This window comes from Lonchura striata, chromosome 8 (genome assembly GCF_046129695.1).
Source record: "Lonchura striata isolate bLonStr1 chromosome 8, bLonStr1.mat, whole genome shotgun sequence".
Lineage (NCBI taxonomy): Eukaryota > Metazoa > Chordata > Aves > Passeriformes > Estrildidae > Lonchura > Lonchura striata.
In genome coordinates this window covers 24,620,887-24,638,086 of record NC_134610.1, presented here as the reverse complement: position 1 = coordinate 24,638,086, position 17,200 = coordinate 24,620,887, and the positions used below count along the sequence as shown (strand labels likewise).

General features: G+C 40.0%; 1 protein-coding gene across 3 annotated transcripts in view; it reads right to left on the bottom strand.

Annotated features, from left to right (window-relative positions):
* The window catches only part of NBEAL1 (neurobeachin like 1), a 99,109-nt gene extending 82,180 nt beyond the window's left edge, over positions 1–16,929 (bottom strand). For all 3 annotated transcript variants that reach the window (XM_077785109.1, XM_021531337.3, XM_021531335.2), the window contains exons 1-3: positions 16,852–16,929; positions 13,341–13,472; positions 8,994–9,208 (exon numbers count right to left, since the gene is read on the bottom strand). The gene's annotated coding sequence lies outside the window, so the exon portion shown is untranslated. The remainder of the gene's footprint in view (positions 1–8,993; positions 9,209–13,340; positions 13,473–16,851) is intronic.
* Between the last annotated feature and the right edge of the window lie 271 nt (positions 16,930–17,200).

Here is a 17,200-nt window from a genome sequence, read left to right as displayed (position 1 = left end):
TCAGTGCTGCTTGTGTAGGCAGTTCTTGCCTTATATAGGTGCTCTAGCAGGAAAGTAAAGCATTTGTGATTTGCAACAGAACAGTCTGTTCCTGTGTCATTCAGGGTGAGTGGTCTCCTGGTCTGACCTTCTAGAGGTTTTCCTAAGCCCCGTAAGGTTGTTGAGGTGGCTTTGGGATGTCTGCATCACTGGGTGTATGTCAAGTATAGTATCTCCCTGTACAGACAGACATTTAGTATTTTCTATTTTTTTCTTACATAGATATATGGGCAATAGTGGGAGAAGTCAGTGCAAAAAGGTGGGTTACAGGTTTGTCTCTGCAGGTGGAGTATAATTCTAGGTGAATTTATATTTCAGTGTACTTACCTACACAAATATTCAGCAAAGGATATGGAAATCAAAGAATGGAGGAAGGTGTAAAGAGAAGCTTTGCCAGCTATGGATGGGTACTTTAAAATGTGCTTATGGATTGCTTCAGCTGTGAGATAATTGTTAAACTTTTAATTGCCTGCTCTTCCATAATTATATATCAATTATTTCATGGACCTTAAACAGTCAGGTAGGCAGTGCTCTTTTGTATTTCATTGTCCCTTAGCTGCTGTCTTGTGGTAACTATTTACAACAGTGGTTATTTCTCATACTTTATTTATTACTTGTGGGTTTTAATGTCTCTCATCAGGAGCTGTAAATTAGTAACTCAGTCATTTTACTGTGGAGTGAACGGGTTTGTCAGCCAGTCCGGGTAACAGAATGGGTAGAAAGAAGGGTGTGGATAAGGAGATGGCATTAATTTTGTGTTGAGGAAAGACTTAACAAAGAAATAGACTACACTGGATTGTAGCTTTGAGTCCAGGAACCTGTGAAGTGGCAGGAAAAGCCTTATAATATTGCTTTTGTGAAATCATGCTTATATTCTGTGGATGCAAATGAAACAGGCAAAACTCTGTATTTGACTTTTAGATATTCTCAGGCCTGTTGTTTGACCCTAAGGCTTCTACTGAAACCAAGCCCCAGACCAACAGAAATAATGCTGAGATGAATGTATGGCAAAGCTTTTAGCTGAGCTTGTTCTTGATGTCTTAAAGCTAATACTTTGTTTACCAACAATAAAGACTTGAAATAGAAATGAACATGGAAATTAGCTTAGAAAGGAACCTGCCCCTCAATAATTGCACCTTTTGTTTATTTTTTTTTACAAACAGGCTCTTGCATAGAAGCACGGAGTAATCTTTACAGTGTAAATAAACAAATGGCCTTGTGATTGCATGTAGAATTTCCGTTATCAAAATACCTTTTGGTGAATGTAAAGAAATAAGACTTTTTGGATGCTAGTTTCTGGACACTGAAGCCAAAGTAACTTGCACAGGGATGTGGTGTGGCTATTGGAAGAGGCAAGCTAATCCTTGTAAGATTCCAAGGTCTCTGTGATGACATTTTGCTGAGGGTGATTTGAATTTCTCTGGCTATGATTGCCAGATGAGTTTGCAATTATTCTTTTAGTTAAGACAGCAAACCTAATGTTCCACTTTCCTTCTGTTATTATATTGACTTTGTACCGCAGGTAATTCAGAGCTTGTTAGTTATTGATAAAATTTGAAAATGTGAAGGGATTAAATGTCCCTTGACATTTAAACAGGTATCTAGGGATTTTAGTTACTTTCTTTCATAGTGTTGGAGACTGGCCACAGCTAAAGCTGGGAGGTGATGGTCTGGATAATAGCATTAAGTCCCCCTGCCTGCCCTGCTTTCAGATATGCGGGGTTAAGCCATTCACCACAGACTTAAATTCAGAAAGGAATTTACCCCAGGGTAGCCTGGGACCCTGGTGAGTATTTTTGTCCTTGCCTGTCCTTTCGGATTGTTTCCACGGGGGCCTTCAGTATAATGACTCTACTGTTGTCAAAGGCTCAGGCACTACTTAATCGCTTCTGTTCCTTTTCAGTAGGATGGGCTCCCTTAAGTTTACAGCTGTGCTAGGAATGTTCTTGTAGGGGTACCTCTTAGAGACCCTTTCAGACTAAATAGATAGTAGGTGTTTATATGCTTTGATCTGCCTAGGTTCTTAAGCAAACAGCGAAAATTCAAGATGAGAGTTGTCTTAGGACTGCCCCGCTCCTCTGCTGTCATTTAGATTAGCTATGCAAGAGCTAACATGTAGATTTGTGCTACAGCTGTCTTTCTTTTGCAGATGCTTGAAGGCACCAGTTGTTACTGCACAAAGTTGCATCATAAAATTGTTCTCCTTCCTTCACCAAACTGCCTCCTTATTCAAAGTAAGCCATCAAGCCATCCTTTTCTGTACAGTCTCAGTGCCAGGGATCAGTGAAGTTACCATATTTGCACTTCATTCTGGTTTAGTTAAGAGGGTATTCAATGAATTATTTCACTGTGTTGCAGCGCTCAGCAGTATGGATCTGCAGTATGAGTCCTGAAAGCAATCAGTGTGTCAGAAAAAAACAACATAGCAGCAACCAAGACTGAAGGATGCGTAGGGGTCATTAGTCTCTCTTGATCTGTTTGAATTTAATTCCCTCCTAGCTGAGCAGGGTAAGGCTGTCTCAAAGATGTCTGCAATAGCAACTGGGAGCCTAATTTCTCTTGGTTTGGGGAAGAAGGCAAATGAAGGAAAGTAATTAAGAGAAAATTGGCTTAGGAAAGTTCTAACTTTAACTAGAGGTGGGGTTGCAAAATATTAGTACCACAGCCTCCCAAAAGTTAGATGTTTGCTGCAAACACACTGAGTGCTTTTGAGTGGGATGTAAAACCAAAGGTGTGTCCTTGTGAATATCCCAGGCTCCTGAGCACAGAAAGGGTATAGAGACCTGAATGATGGCTACTGTTGTAAAACATGAAATGTAGTTTTAAAGATTCTGCAGTGGACTGTAAACAGTGTGGTGGTATTAGAGTATGTGAGAGACTTGTGGGGGCCTACTTGCACACTGAACTGGTTGTAGAATCTTTAATATAATGGGTCTCTCTTTTGGTTCCTAACCCCAGCCCCTAGGGAAACCAACTACTTCTGTGCTGTGGAGGGTCAACATGAGTTCATGCCTCCAAATAGTGTGAGGTCCTGGCCAAACAAAAGAGCACAGTGTAGGCCTTGAGCTGGAAGTAGGAGCAATTCAATCCTGTGCAGAAATCTGAATTCAATACCAAGTGGTAGCAGGAACTATTGGGCACCAGGACTGTTTGTTTGTTGGGTGTTTATTAATCATGAAGTGAATAAGCAAATGAAAGATTTATTTTGCTATCTGTAGCATTTAAAATAGTCATTGCTAGAAATAATTTTTATTAATAAACTTGGTAAATACTGTAGATGCTTTGCTCAGTCTTAAGCCATCCAGTGTCACAGCTGGAGGCTTGGTATGCAGTATTTCCATGATGACACTGTTTGCTGACAGCTTGTCAGTGTACTCACAGAAGAAATACTTCTGTGAAGGCCATTGCTTTTATGGGGCAACATGATCAACTCAATATGATCCTTTAATCAATTCAAGCATGGAGCTAGCCCATGGGCTCAATTAGAGGTGGAGTTTGGGATTTTTATAATGATAAATGAAGAATTTTTCTCTAAGGTCTGAAAGTTTTTGTTGTTGTTTTTGTTTTTGTTTTGTTTTTTTTTTTACATTGAAGCCCACACAGTGCTGGCAGTCAGGAGAGATTCCACCTTCAGGAAGTATTGATAGCTTGTGTAGATGGGACATTCTTAGATTATCCAGCAGCTGGTTTCCACTTTATCAGGAGTCGAGGAAAGCATGCAGGTCTGATGGGTCTGTGGTTGTGTCACAGGAGCAGCCCTCAAAGAAAGACATATGCTGTAAAACATAAGTACTCCCAATCATACTGGAAAGTATTTGAAAGATGACTGGGTTTTGCCTAGGTTGTACAAAGCAATCCAAAGACTGCAAGGGTCCATAGGGACACTTCTACTGAGCCCTAAGACTAGCAAAGCCTTTATATCCGTTTTCTACAGGATGTGCAGATCATTACTGCTGTCTTCTTTTCTCTAGTACTAGAGAATGGTGGATGTCCCTTTGGGACTCTGAAAGTGGGGAGCAACTGTTAGCATTATTTCATGCTGAAAGTATCCTGTTAGCAGCCTTTTAACAAGTTTTTGGGAGCATTTGGAGAAAATGAAACCCCATTTGCTCTTTGATAGCTCTATGGATGACTTCTATTTATCACAAATTCATGCAACTTTGTGCCCATCTCCTGCTCCCAGTCCTGGGTTCCTAGAAATCTTTTGTAATGTAAAAGACAGACAAAGGAAGGAATAATTCCGCTATATCTGAATCATGCTGAAGCTTTCACATCTCTTAATCATACTGGAAAAAAACAAGACTCTTCTGTTCAACCCAAGTAAGCCCACTGAGCACTTTAGGTCTGCTGGACTGCCAATCTTAGCAGCAGTAAAATAAATTTAGAAATAATAAATTCAGTGGTATTGTTTGGTGATATTCCTCACATTTGTTTGTTATAGGTTATTTAAACTTATTTTCCGGACATCTTAAAAATCCAAGATGATATAAACTTTAGGTCTCTCTCAGAAGTTGAAAAACTAAAAGGGAAATTAGCCAGACAGAAAACATAACCAAAGTATTTTTTATGTGTAACTGTTTTAGTATTTGAAATCTGTCAAGCACACTATAAGCTTTCTTCAGTAAAATTATTAGAGATAGATAATAAAACAACCACTTGAGGTTTCCTCTCTGCATCTTTTGTTGGTAGACCAACTAAAGATGTTTGCAAATGTACTTGCCTACAAGCAGCTATACCCATGCTAGGCTGTTTGCTCCATTCACTCAGCTGTTTTTATGTTTGCTATTTTTGCTTGGGTCTGTGACACCTTTTCTGTCATACTTGCCTTCCTTTTATCTCCTTCCACACCTACCTTTGAACTAAACTTCACAAATTTTATTAATGTGCAGTGTATTTTCATGTTTCTTACTCATACTGCATGAAGGTATTTTGGGTCTTTTTGTTCACTGTCTTCTTTTTCAACCAAAATGCTACTTGCTTTAGGCTTTCTTGCATGTGTGTTTCACTATGAGTCTTGTATGTTGATTTCATGAAACTGCAAAACTTCAGGGACAAATCTTTAGCTACCCTGTTATTACACAGCTCTAGTTCTGTGATTCTAGTGATTCTAATGGCTTCTGTAAATGATATCACTATTGTCAGCCTCTCTTGGGGGCGCTTCCTCAGCCAGGAAGTTGTACCCTTTAACATTGAATGCAGACTGAGGGAAGAGTGTGCTTTGAGTCTAGCATTTGTTTCTGAATACCTGTATGCTTTCTTTGTATCAAAAAAACCTTCTTCCTCATGGCTAATGCTAAGCAATATGCATTCACTTACAGGAACAACTTCTATGTGCAGGCCTGTGCTTGTATTTGTCAAAGATCTTTGTCAGGCTCAGAAGAGTTACACTATTTTTGGTTCTGTGATCATGCTTGCTTTGTGGAGCAGGTTTGTCTTTTGGATGCCACATGGTCCTTACAGATGAATACAGTGGGCACTGGACTTGGTAATGAAGTTTGGAACTTGAGAGATCTTGAACTTGAGTAGGGCAGGTGCATGTAAATTCCTTATTGGAACAAATGGAGAGCAGCCATCATGGGTTAGATACTACATCCAACCAAGTAACTTCTAGGAGTAGGCACTGAGGGAAGGGTAGATATGAAGCAAATATATATGACATTTCATTCAAATTTCAGAACCTCAAGCTGTTTTAGCTCAAGAGATTTTCTGATCAGGAGGTTTGTTCTCTCTTTTTAAAAACTCACAGTGGATTTGTCTTCTAAGTATTCATCCAGCTTCTTGAATCCTGTTCCTAGGACCCTATGCCACAGATGAACTGAGCACTGCAGGAAGGGCTGTGGGTTGATCTTAAACTCTGGAGCCAGAATATCTTTTTCCATCTGTTGCAGGTGCCCTCAGTCAGTACACTGTTATGACAGCTGCTTTTACATGGAGATTGACTGCTTTTGCACCTCAGGAAAACTCTAGCATAGCAGTAATCTGAAAATAGCAGTGTTTTTGTAAAGAAATACAGCCTGCATGCCAGCATCTGTGGTGCCTGCTACCAACCTTAAAGCAAGCTGCAGGAGCCTATACGACTTGCTAGTGAAAACTTGTACATAATGTCTCCTTGAGATTCTCTGAACATTTGCAAACAAAAGCAAGTGCAGCCTCTCAGTGGTCCTTAAAACTAGGAATTGCCACCCTCCTTGTCTCAGGTGGAAAACTGGAGAAGTTTATCCACCCCTAAGCTCTAGGCTGTGGCAGAATCTAGAATCCAGACACCCTACCTATCACTCTGATCTCTGAATATTTATTTTGTTGGTTCTTGCCTTTTGCCAGAGGAATTCCAGCATGTAATCTACACATCACTACAAGCCGAGGTTCTCAACTGCACTAATTGAACCAGATACTTTGTTGCAGTAAGTAGGCATATGCTAATTGATGTCTGGGGAACCGGTCTCTTCTTCCTTTATTTTATTCCTGCTGAAGACAAATGAAATATTTTTATTTCCTGTTCTAAGCAGACAAGCAGATACTGTACCGTAACTGCTGTGTTGTTTTGCAAACTTGGCTTAGCTAAGCATACTAACACACATATTCCTTACACTGTGCAGTTCCTATAAATGCACAATATTAGGGGTTTGGGAACAAGAGGAAACATGCTTTTCACACTTTTGCCCTGAGAGCCAAGTTGTTCATGCTCCATTTCCCTCTGGCTGAAGCATGGTGTTTTTATGTACACCAAGTATTTGCAGTAGCTGAACAGCCTACTTTATGCAGTGAAGGACAGGCAGGAGGGCAGAGGTAGTGTCCCATGTACAAAAGAAAGGACAAGAAGGGCAAAGTATAGTTCTATTTTCCTCTCCAGTGTTGTCAGGGAAAGGCTGGTGAGGATCACTAACAGGCTGTTGCTGTTGGGTCATGTGAGTATGAAATAATGGCTAAATGAGGTCTCTGACATTAGTAAGGAGAGATGTGAGTTTTAAGCAGTCTACTCAACTGCTGTAAAAGTTGCTTGGTTTTATTCAAGGACTCCATTATCAGAATGTTTGCTAGGCAAAACAAAATCAAAGCCTACCATTTCAAGCCAAGATGAAGTGATTTAAAATGAAATCTATGCTAGATAAGGTTACAGAGTGTCCTAGTTGTTCTGTGCTCTCTGTACTGTGTTCTCTTTCCAAAGAGAGAGTTTTCTCTTTGCTGAAAAACAGTGGTATCCCTGGTAAGTATGGAGATGGGATCTATTCCTAGATTGAAAACTTGTGAAAATAGAGAACTTAGATGAAAGAATCAGATATTTCCTTTCACTTACCAGAGTATGGTAAGTGTACACTTATCAGCAATATGTAGTTGGGCCTTTAACACTTATGTAACTTATCATGCCTTAACTTATCATGAGCAACTGGCTGATTGTGAATATATTTTAAACCTATACCTCCTCTTCCCTGAAAATGTGAAAGAAATCAGATTTCCCTCTGGACCGCACAACTTTAATTTGTTTGTAGTACTGAAAAAAGATTTGTTTGAACCAGGATTTTGGAATGTATTCACTGTTTATTTAGTATGAGGGCAGTAACAGTGTGTGTCAGCCAGCTTCTGTAAAGAGACAATTTTTGGCATTTACTTTACCACAGTCAAGAATTCTTTTCTGTTCCCAAGTTTTCAATAAATACAGTCTGCCCTGAATTTAGGCATTTCATACAAGAATCAAGAGCTACCTCAGACATTGAAGTAGCAGATCTCAGGGAGATGAACATAACCTGAGACAAATATCAGTAATACCCAAGATTTGACCTTGGGTCTTTTCTTTTTTATAGAGCTAAAGATTGTGGGAAATAGAATTCTGCAGTGACAAATAGCAAAAATACAGAAAGACAGAAGTTTAACTGAATTTGACATTACTAAACAATACAGACATACAGGAAAGGGAACACTGCCAGCTTCTATGTATATTTCTGAGAAATCGTGTTCTGTTCTGGAGATGGGATTGCAAAAAGATTCACTCTGCTGAAACTAATGGAAAAGGTTTAATTCTTACCCATAGGGAAGAGCTCAGGTGTGCCAACAAATAGGTATGATCACACATGTGGATAGCAAGTAAATGTAAGATGCTTTATGATGTGAAGAAATGCAATCTATAAGGACTCTGTATGAAGACAATAGCAGCGAATGTATTCATGTGATCTGGGGATGATGTGTGGCACTTACTCATGACCAGGCCTGAAAAATGTGGCCTTTTCAGAATTATCTACTAAAAGACATTCCTGCTGCTATGGCTCATACTGAAAGGATATCTAAATAATGAGAGAAGTACCTTGGCAAGTATTAATTCTTTGCCTGACTTTAACCAACACAGCTTTTATGTTAGGAAAACTGTACCTGTTGCAAATCTGATTTAACATGTTCGAGTATCATTGTATAATAACACAGTATGGTCATAAGCAAGTTGCATACATCAGCCCACAGCAGAAGTTTATATCAGCTAGCCCTGCCAGACTTTCCCTAGTGATGTAAAGATATTCTTTACCTAGGAACAGTCACTCCAGTTTCTTTTAGTACTCTCAAGTTATGAAAAGGCCCTGGAAATAGCTTTGATATTAAAAAGATTATTTCCTTCATCTTTAGTGAAACTTTGTATCACCTTACTGAACTTTGCCTGTCTCTAAAGTTGCTTGGAGAGACTGTGTAACTATAATCTTAAGGGATAAATTATACCCACTTTCTTAAACTGTGGTGTGCTGCTAAGCATCACTCACTTGTAGTATTACATGGCAAGACCTGATGGAATTGCAAAGACTGAACTACTTCTGGAAGTCAGGATGATTCTTCCTTTTTAAAAGGTAATGGTGTTCTGAGTAACTGGGCACTCATAAATACTCTAGCAGCCTTTTTTATTTGCCTTAAAGGAATTGCATTGTTTCACAGAGGGCTGTAGGTCAAGGTGGTCACAGCAGTGGCCCAGAAGCTCTTACCTTCATAAAAAAATGATCTGCAATATAAACATTTGCAAGACTCATAGTCCATCCTGGTGTCTGTGTCAGAGCAGGGCACTGGCATACTGAGTTTTCCACTTTTCTTTTCATCTTCTGAAAATTTCCTGAGATGGAAGTTGAGAACTTTCTCAACTTTGTTGAGAAGTGAGAAGACATTGTGTTTGCTTTTATATACCAGAGTTCTAATGTCCGATCTGAAAAAGGTAACACAAAAGAGACCATTCTAAATTGTGGGAATTTCTCATGTTCTGTCTTTATTGTATTTTGATGATGTTTATTGCATTTCCCATGGGGGACTCTTATTTTTTCTGTGTTTTACGCCGCAATCGCTGATGCTGTGTGCAAGTTGAGTTATCATGTAACTGTGGGGTAGACTACACTTTGAGCTGCTGTTAACTGTTTCATGCAGTCCATCTGACCTAATGGGAGATAGGTACAAGCATGTGTATGAGTATATAAAAATGGTTCTTTATAGAACCTATTTTGCCTGGAAACTCTCAAACTCAACAGACCTGAGAAGCTTTTGGTGTAGGTCTGTTCCTCTCCTTCTCCACCCTGTGCTGATTGCCACTTGTCCAAATTTTTCCCATGGCAAACTTTCCTTTTGTGACAGCAGATAAACTTTGCTTCAATTTCAATACTTTGTCACACACTTTATCCTGGAGATAGGAAAAGTCTCCATCTCACGTGGTGTTGTTAACCTTTGCCCACTAATCCTTTCTATTGTGTGCAGATTTTAACACAGACATGTGAGGAGGAAGTAGTGATTAAAAGTCTCAGTCTCTTCCTGGTGTATGATTAATTATATCATCCCAGAAGACTATAAAAATTGAAATCAAGTGGTTCTCTAGATGTTTATCAGTGTATCTGAATTACTGACTAACATTGTAAATCCGTTTAGGTCACTTGGTTCAGTGTTTTCCCTTTGAAAGTCTGTTTGAAAAATTTAGGGGGAGAAAACAGCATTAAACTCCAGTTGCTGTCTATCTGAAACTCAGAAGAATTGCTGTATAATGCTAAAGCAGAGTGCTTTAACACTAAATCACAGCTAGTAGGCTAGAAAAAACTGTATTCCTCCATTTCTCCATTTTGAAACTTTTCCTCTGTTTTTTTCCTGTTTGGTGCAGGTTTGTAATAAATTTTGTTCTGTTCCGATTATCATTTTCTTGCATCTAAATCTTAGACTTTGAAAAACAAGTTGCTTCATGGAATATGCAAAGATGGTTATAAAAGTGACTTATATCACCAGTAGATAAGGCTTCAGATCAAAACAAACTACTGCACTCCAAAACTAGATTTATAGTCTTACATATTTGGGGGAACTCATTCAAGCAGGTGAACACCTTGTCAACATGATCCATTAGTAACTTGCCACACCTTTGTAGATCCAATTTACTTAGAAGATCTCTATTTTCAACTACATAGCCTGCACCTCCAATGGAACAAAGGAGTGTTTGTGGCTGTAAGGAGGGAGGGCAGGGCACAGTTTGGGAGACTTAGTGGAGCACAGCTTTGCTTAGGTTTCAGGCCAAAGAAAAGTGCTTTCAGTGCTGTATGACAAGAGTGTCTTCTGGGGAATTTGATGGGAGAAATATGAAACCTCCACCTTCACAGCCTTCCATCACAAACCACTTCACTGATGTTTTTTTGTAACTGTATCCATATTAAATGACAGGGGCTAATGTGCCCTCGCCATTTCCAAACAGGTTAGATACCCTTCTGTCCTCTTAATATATTCAGTCCTTTTGTTCCAGACTGTGTTACCTCAGATCACCTGCCTTCATCCTGTTGGATTTCCTTGTCATGATGTTTGCTTGCCTGATTTGCTGCTGTTACTGTAAGTATGCTGTTCAGGACTTGATATTTGTCTGTTAGCAAGTCCCCATGAAAGGCCATGAAATCTAGCCCTGGATGCCTTTGGCAACCACACCACACACTTGCTTCACTTAAATGGATGGTGGGTTTAGTACTGCTGGTGGAAATAACTGTGTGGAAGTACCTGCAGATCACCTCTATAACAGCCTGTCTGCGCTAGTTTCTGTTTTGAGGATTGCTAAGCACCCTTTCAACCATGACTCCCTTTGTGAAGCCAGCATCTTTAACAGTGTTTTAGAGAGATGGAGCAAAACTGATTTTCTCATGGCTTTAGTAATTGTTGTTGCTGCCAGCTGCCTCTTGAAGATACATAGTCCTGTGGACTTAAATTACTTTCCAACCTGACAAAATTGATGCTTTTCAGAATAGATTGGTTATATTTTTGTCCAACAGATAAACCAGTCTGGGGGAGAAAAAATATTTTGCTTTTCCATGATGGATGCTAGATGTTTCCACATGACATTTGCTAGGAAAAAGCTCTTCACCATAATAAGTGAGAATTTTCAGACTAGCTAGAGAATCAGTAGTGACTTGTCTTAAGATTATTATAGCAGAAATTTGTGTTTGCTTGCATGGGCAGGGCTCTAGTAACTCTGGCTGTGGTGCAAAGACTCTGACTCACAAACTTGTGTGGAGCAATTTAAGAAGTAAGAATCTCTGGTCCAGCAGATGATATATCTGTACCTCAGCTGCTGTGTTGTCCAGTCAAATGTGTTAGATGAAACCATCTGATTTCAGTGTTATAAACTGGGCAATGAATTGTGAATTGTACAATTTTACTTTTAAATTACAGGGGGGAAAGTAGATAATGTCTGTTCAATTCCCCACTTGCCCATTTTCCATGATTTCAGGTGCTTAGGAAGAACAGAACCAGAATGGCCTCTTAGCTTTCACACTATGGGTAGTTTTACAGTGCAATGGTAGGCACCAAATGTATGCATAGGGTGCACATATGATCAGAGATCTCTTCTGGATCCTGTAGAAAGAATTTCATGACTCTGCATTGCATGTGAGCTCTGTCCATTGCTTTCTGCATAGCTGAAGAAAGACTTTGAAGTTGTTCTGACTAATTGATTTGGTCACTGAAAGACCTTTCTTTCTTCATTCTGGAGACAATATAGCTCAGGAAAGGAGGAATTTCCAGTCAAGGTAGCAGAAGGCTATGATTTAGCAATCCTCTGATGCACACACAAACACCTTTCAGCTCTCTAATTCTGGCTGTCTGAACATGTGAGCAGCAAACCATATGATGTGCTGGGCTTGATTTTTGTGTGCAGACAATCAGATGCTAACCAGCCAACAGAAGAGGGAGTACCAAAAGGGTAGGTACTTGCATTCTGAAAATAAAACATTGGGTTTATGCTTATCAGCATAGGTAAGTAACAATATAGTAAGTATAATATACTATAATAATATTTCTGTTGTTTTCCTCTTAATTTCACTAGTCTTATCTATAAAAACACAAAGTATTAGCCAAAGAAAAGTGAAGACCATGACGGTAGTCTAACAGCATAAACAGCACTGGAATAACAAGGCTAATCACCTATTTGTTAGTCTTACTGATTATTTTGTTACAGGTCAGTGAACAAAAAACAGTCATGAGATGTTAATCTCTCTAGCTGTTTAATCTTAACCACCCCCTCACCATTGCTCTCTCACGGGTTCAGCAGCAATATCCCCTCCTCCCCTCTTGAAATGACCTCATTTCAAAATACAGTTTCTCTCTGATTTGGCTTATAAGGGGTCAGACTGATGCTGTTTGAGTTGGGGTGAAATTTGCTCAGGTCCTGTCACTGGCTGCTGCCTATAGTTCTACTGAATTTGTTTCAGTGGAGACTCACCAGTTAATTTGTAATTTGTGAATATATTGAGCTGTGATAAGTGACAGCCCATCTAGGGCATGGGGAGCGTTGTTATGCAGCACAGCATAGACATATGAGGTAAACCATTAGAGATGTAAATATAGGGATTGGAAGATAGACTTCAGAGCTACTTGGCACTGCAGGGAGATGATTTTTCTTTAGCTGAGCCCTTTACCAAAATAAGAAAGCAGGATGGTTAAAGGGGAGAGCTGAGAGGCACAGGCCACATCATCCTGCCCAACGCTGGATCCTGTATGGGAGTGGCAAAGCACTGTGGAAAAGGGAAAGTGTATTCCCTGCCTCTGAAGCACTGCATCCGCTCACTGTCTCTGTACAAGTAGCATAGTGCCTTGAGGAGCAGTAGGGATGCACTGGGAGAATGTAAGCTTCTAACATACTGGCAGGAGGAAGCAGGATTGAAGTGGCTAATGGAAGAGGAATGGATGTCTGAGGTGCAAGATATGAAGGTGGAAAGGAAGGAATGGCTGTGAAGATTTAAAACAAAACAAAAAAACCCCCAAAAAAACCAACTAAAATACAAATTGTAAATGTATTATAAAGCTATGGTAGAAGACATTGGTTAGCTCACCTACAACTAAGTGAAGTACATGAAGTCTAGGTCTTTGTTGTGTCTTTACTTCATTTGCTTCATTTGCTCAAACACTTTTGAGTTTGTTCCAGGCTTCCTTGGAGGGATTCCTTGTTTTGCTTCTGTAGCTCCCTGCAGGATGCAAATGTTAATAAGCACAAGCACAGCAGGCAGGACTGAATCCTTCAGGAGAGATGGGGACTGCAGAGCAGATCAGCTTCCCTCCTGCTGTGTGACATGTGATGCACGTTGAACTCAGGGCTGTGGGGGTGCTCCCTTACTCTAGTTCAGCAAATCCAGCACAGCTGCTAGAGTGTCTTCTTAGCTCTGTTGCTTAGTGGAGCAGTGGTAAACAAAAGGCCTTAGCAAATCATGGACAAATAGAAAGGCAGAACCTATTTCATGAACATTCTGGGCTAATCTGACATTACTGGGTTCTTCATGGAGTCAGGGTTTTTGTTATCTTCTTTTAAAATAGGCTTTCTTTTCTTTTAACCTAAAAGTAATGGTAGTAAATGTTTTGGGGTTTTTTTCAGAGATATTAGGCAGAAGAATGCTTTCCATGTATACATAACTGGAGTTGACATTCCAGCTCACGAGTGACACCTCCTGCCAATGTCATGCAATCCAATTTAGAATTGACATGAGTGTTATTAGGAAACATCTCATGCTAAAGGGAGTTGAGAAGGGCAGACAAGACTGGGACATTTGGTGTTGCATTGCAAAAACTCCTTTACTGGCTCGTGTGAATTCTCCAGACCTACTTTGTCACGGTGTTGCTTTCCTCTGGTCAGTGTGTCCAGTTGATTGCAATCCTTTTTATCTCTCCTTGCTGAATGAGTGCCTTGCTTTTGATGTGCTGTTGGTGTCTGGTACTTGATGCCTCAGGGGATAGAGAGCCTCATATCATCTTGGGCTTAGAGTGCCACAGGCACTGTAAGCCATCAGGCTGGTTTACAGACCTACTGCATGAGTCCACTTGCAATACATGCTTGGAGGTAAGAGGTTCTAGCTTCAAATTCTTTAATGCTCCTGAAGCTACTCTCATTTTTGCTGCACTTGGGAAAGAAACAGGTAAGCTGTAGGTGGCTCTCATTGGCCAGTGGCATAACTGACCTTTGCAAAACTTAAAATTACTCTTAGGCCAAGCTTAAAAGCAAGCAAATAATAGACAGACATAAAGGCTTATTCTACTGGAAACATGTAATCCTGTTTACCTCTACTTGAGGAAAACACACCTTTTGAAATTGTCATGAATTCCAGGAGCCTGAGCTAGATGCCATTTTTAAGCTACAATACAAAACATCTCTATATCCCCCCCCATCCCCCCAAGAGAATAGGCACAGCCCAAGGTTTACACCATCCTTTCCATGTGCAGCTGTTGGAGCTCAGCAGGCTGTAACTTGGTGACTCTGCTGGGCCAAGTCCTGCTGCCTGGTGCTCCCCTGCCCTGGCTTTGTAGGAGTTGGGGTGAAATATGTTCACTTTACTTCTGGGCATGCTCTGCAGCTTCAGGGCCACTCAGCATGGCATATAGATGCAGGGACATCTTGAAAGGCTGAATCCAGTGGTCCTGAAAGGACAACTCATAGACTCATATGCCTGCAGAAACTATGTGCTAAGACTCTTCTGGTCAGCAGAAGCTAAGTGCTTCAGCAGTCCTGGTGGATAAATGAGCACTGTTTGTTATGTCCATCTGAACTGCCTCAAGGCTGTGACTTGTGCTCCCTAGGTATCTCTATATCTTAATAAAGCTAGCACATGATTTTCAAGGAGATTTAAACCAAGGCTTCAAAACTGATGAGGGATAGCAGGATATCTTCACCAGTTTACTTCCGTGGGGGAAAAAAATCCACAGAGACTGAATTTTCAGATGGGCTGGATTCCAGCTCTTTGAGTCTAGGACTCTTAATGAAGCATAAGCTGAGTTCCAAGAGTTACTGTTAATTTAGAACAGTAGATTTAACCTCTTAAATGAATTAAGACCTAGCAAAATAAAGTATCCTTAATTTGCCAGCTTATCAAAACATTTCCTTTCCTTTCTCATAGAGTGGGAATAATCTTTAGCGCATGATTAAAATGAAGCAGTGTTGTTGGCTGAAACAGAAATTGAAGAGCCTGATAACATTGGCTTATCTTCTTCTTTAGAAAATTTTGTAACTTTGCTACCTTGTGATCGTTAAGGAAGTGTCTCTGAGTCCACAAAGGGCAAGATCTAGGCAAGTGGACAGTAACACGAGCTGAGCAGAAATACTATTTCTGTTCTTTATCTCTGCTTGCATAACATCAGAATATAAACCAAAGCTAAAAAAGGCCCACCTCTCCTCCTCCCATGGGGAAAAAAAAACCCACCAAAACCCAAATGCAGACTCAAACACCCCACCACGGAAAACAGCATTAATAGCTCGCTGGAAACCTTCCAAGAAAACATTGCTCCTCTGCAGTGTATGGTAAGCACTCAAAACAGAGATTTCTAAAAATATCCTGGGTTGGACTCTCAAGAAAAGTATTCCTGTCCATAAAAAGCAAGGCTGTAAAAATATAGTGTAACATTCAAACATTCACAGCAAAAGGAGGGACAGTTGATCCACCCACTTAATCCAGGAGCAGAGAGGAAGATCTCTCCTTCTAAGTGACATTGTGAAATGCGCCTACATCACAACTAGTGACATTTCTAGTTCTTGATGTGGAAGAATTCAACTAAGAGAGGTTACAGCCAAGGCTATTTTGGTGCATGTAACTGTGAGCTGGAATGAGCTCTAGCACTTTCAGGACACTGGGTGTCAGTCTGTCATTAATATTACAGCTAAGCATGTCTGAGATAAAAAAAAATGTTAAGTGCACCAGAAACACTGTGAATTACATGTGAATCATCTCTTATAGTCTGACTACAATTCCACATCAAATTGAAATAGTTGCTTAGGAAACATCTATAAATTATATGCTACTAAAAGCACAATCTACATATTCCAGTACAAATGCTTTTTTATTATGGAGCTGGGCCATAGACAATACTTTCTTGAGATTTGAGTAATGAATTAAAGATTGTAATAACTCTCCTACTTTTTTAAAAGAGCAATTATATGACTAAAGAGATATTGCTAGAGAAGCTTGCTTTGAACAGACGCAAGGCCCTTGTGAAGCAGGCAGTATCTCCCCAGGCTTGCATAGCCTTTTTCCCCACTCCACATTAGTGGTAATTAGAGCATAGTTGTGGGAATGCTCTTCTGTAAACCATTATGGCAAAGGTGCAGGAGCTGGATTACATCTTAGTGTGGATATCAGTAACTGGACTGCCCTTTTCTTGCCTCTCGCTGGCACACTGTACGGTAGAGGAGGTGGTGGTGAACAGTTTGGCTTTTTGTTCTGAAAAGGTTGGAACTCATTTGCTATTACTAATGGGGTAAAAGGGCTAATTAATTCAGTTTAAAATGTAGCATATTTTTAAAAGGCACAGATATTATTGGATAGCTTCACTTTTACAGATGTGCTGAAAAAACAAATCACTCACTTTTGCAGAGCTCTGCCAGTGAGTTGCTGAGGGTCTCATGCTGTAAATCTCAAAGATCTCTTCTATAGGAATGCTGTTCTGTGAAGACAGGTTAGAAGAGAGGTTTGGCTCTCAGAAGTAGTATTCTTTCAAGTCAATGGATGAAATCAAGCTCATATCCCCTTTTCTGAAACAGCTCTCACATGAGCTCCTTATAATGTTTCATACTGCTAGTATGAATCAATTGATCTGGTCCTTAAACTTGCTTGCCATTTTGCATTTGGCTGAGACAAATTAAATAACATGTACACTAGCACAGGAACACCTACTGAAACTGCCTATGTTGTTTTCTTAGGCTGAGCAAAACTTT